This window comes from Muscardinus avellanarius (assembly GCF_963383645.1).
Source record: "Muscardinus avellanarius genome assembly, chromosome: 15".
In the NCBI taxonomy this organism is placed as follows: Eukaryota; Metazoa; Chordata; class Mammalia; order Rodentia; family Gliridae; genus Muscardinus; species Muscardinus avellanarius.
Window position 1 is genome coordinate 69,299,368 of NC_137801.1, and position 2,691 is coordinate 69,302,058.

The following is a 2,691-nucleotide window of genomic DNA, read 5'->3' on the forward strand; positions in this document are numbered from 1 at the left end:
AGCTTGGCCAAGGACCGCTCGTGCCTGAGTGGTCACTAGAACAAAGTGACCACTGAGACCGGGGGTCTCTGGGCCTCAAAGACCGTCTTGGTCTCCCGGTATTCTTTGAGCACACATTGTCACCTAGACTTCAGTGTCTACCTTCTCCAGACCTAAGTGGGCTTGGGCCAGGCCTCTGCCCGATTACTGATTCCCATGAGAGGTTAGAACTACTCTCTGCAGTGAATCAGGGCTTCCTCTCCTGCCTGTGAGCCCCTATGACCCTTCAGCCCTGGCCTCCTACCTTGGGCCTGTTAGTGTGGAGGATGGGGCCATGACTGCTTTCTGGGTGGGCCCTAGCCAGAAGGAAGAGCCATGGAAGTGGGTAGGGGCTTGTGTGCACGGAGCCCCCCCCCCCCCCGGGGTGGTTCTGCTGCTCCTCCAGTTAAGCAAATTCTCTGTGGGGAGTGCATGGTCCCCAGGCTGCGACATGAAGCCTCTGCCCTGAGATCCCCCCATCCCAATTTCCCTTCTTTCTTGAAAGAGTATGTGTAAATACATTGATGTTCATGGGAGGCCTGGCCACATGTGCATGAATGACTGGGCCATTGCTTAGGTGTTATTATTTTTTTTGTGGGGGGGGATATAGAGAAGGGAAGGTTGGAATGGAATCATTGTCTGCAGAACTTTACACCCTGTAGCCTGTGGGGGAGAGGCTTTCTTTTCCAAAAGGAAAAAAAGCACCACCCCTTCTCCCCATCTCCCCATCTCCCCATCTCTCCATCTCCCCACAAGCCTTCTCTAAAGCTGAGGAGAGAAAAGCTCCCAAAGTGACCTTCTGGGTGGGAAGGGCTGCGGCACCCATGACCCCACCCTGCTCCTTGATTTTGCCCTCTGGCTGCCACCACTGCCATGCCACAGCTGCTCTTTCCCTGGCTGGAGTGTAAGCTGAACCCCCGTTCCTTGGCTCCCATTAAAATAAACTTTACAACATTCTAAGTATTAGGGGATAGCAAAAGGGGAACAGTCACAGGAAATCGAAGCAGCTTAAAGACAGGTTCACATCAGTGACTACTCAGGGTGATACCCTTGCCCTAAAGCAGGAGTACCCCGCCTGGACTCCCTGAAATTGTGTGCAAAATGTTGTCTGTTCTTGTGTGTCTGTGTTTTCCTGGGCGGAGGTTCTGGGGCTTTCATCAGATTCTTAAGGCCTTAACCAAGTTGAAGGACCACTGCTCAGGCCACGGCGCTTGGGCCAAGCCAAGCGCTCCTCCTGGCCTTGCCCGCTGCCTGTGGTCTCCCTGGACTGGAGGGCCTCTGTTTCTCCAGTCCCTGGAAGCTGGGCTTTATGCATGGTTGAAGACGCTGTCAACTCTCTCCAAGCGTCCAGACCTGCCCCTGCTTCATGACTCCCACATGCTCCAGGCTTTCCCTGCTCAATCCTGGTCTTGGCTGTGAATGTGCCTCGTTCATCCCCGGTGAGAGACCCCCTCAAGCTCCAGCGAGTGATCCAGCCCCTTCCAGCTGAAGTTTTCTGCTCTACTTCCTTGGCAGCAGCCTGTGAACTACACAAGAGTCCCCGTGGGTTTGGAATGATCAGTGGCTTTGCCACTAATAGGCATATGATCTTTGGCATGCAGTCTAACCTAGGGACATCAGTTTACTCATTTGTCAAGTGGGGATAATAATACCTACCTCAGGGTTGCTACAAGGACTAAATGAGAAAATGTGTAATCAATAAAGTACTCTCTATACCAGTACGTACTGTTATTGGCTTTTATTTTGTGGTACTAGGGATTGAATCCAGGGGCATTCTATTTCTGGGCTACACCCCCAATCCTTTTTATTTTTTATTTTTATTTTGAAAAAGGGTCTCACTAGGTCTCTGAGACTCTCGCTGTTTTGCTGAGACTATCTTTGAACTTCCAATCCTCCTGTCTTAGCCTTCTAGGTACTGGGATTATAGGTTGCTCCATCATACCTGGCTTAAACATTTGCTTATTATGCTATAACCATAGCTTAACCATGTGACAACCATGACACACGCAATCACTTCAAGCCCCGCAGTGGAAGGGGCGCCAGACCTCACAGATGTCTTGTCCTGGGTCACCTCTGGCCAGATTGTGGTCACCAGTGTCAGGGTTTTAGGCAGATCTGTGAGTTTTATAACCCTCAGATGCGTCTGACCTTCGTGGCCTGCAGGTCTCTGTATGGGGATGGAGGAGGGTTCTCTGGTCTTTGGTTTATCTTATCGTAGCCCTGTGTGCTTGAGGTTATGGGTTGCTTCTTCTCTGGGGTGGGGGTGGGGATATGTCTGAAGTCTCTGTAGAGAGTGTGTGAGAAAGAGTTTTTAAGGTGAGGATGGGCTAGTTTGGTGGCTTTGGGGGCACGTGGCCCTTGGACTGTGGCTCTGGTTAGAGAAATACAGTATGAGGGATATGGAAAGGAAGCATGGACGTATAGGTATGAGTAGAGGGAGCACATCTTAGGTGGTAGAAAATTTAAGTCCCAAGACTGAGGGCTCCTGTGGGAATGTGAAACCAATTCCCGAAGAAGTAGCGTGACTGGCTAAGGAAGAGGCTGGTGGACAGGACCCTGAAGGAAGTTGCAGGGTTGGTGGCCCCGTGGGAGGATCCTTAGGATTCTAGCAGTAGGCCTGCTTGGCCTGTGTATATTACAGCAGCCATGGGGTGGGGTTAGGGTTTGTGTTAC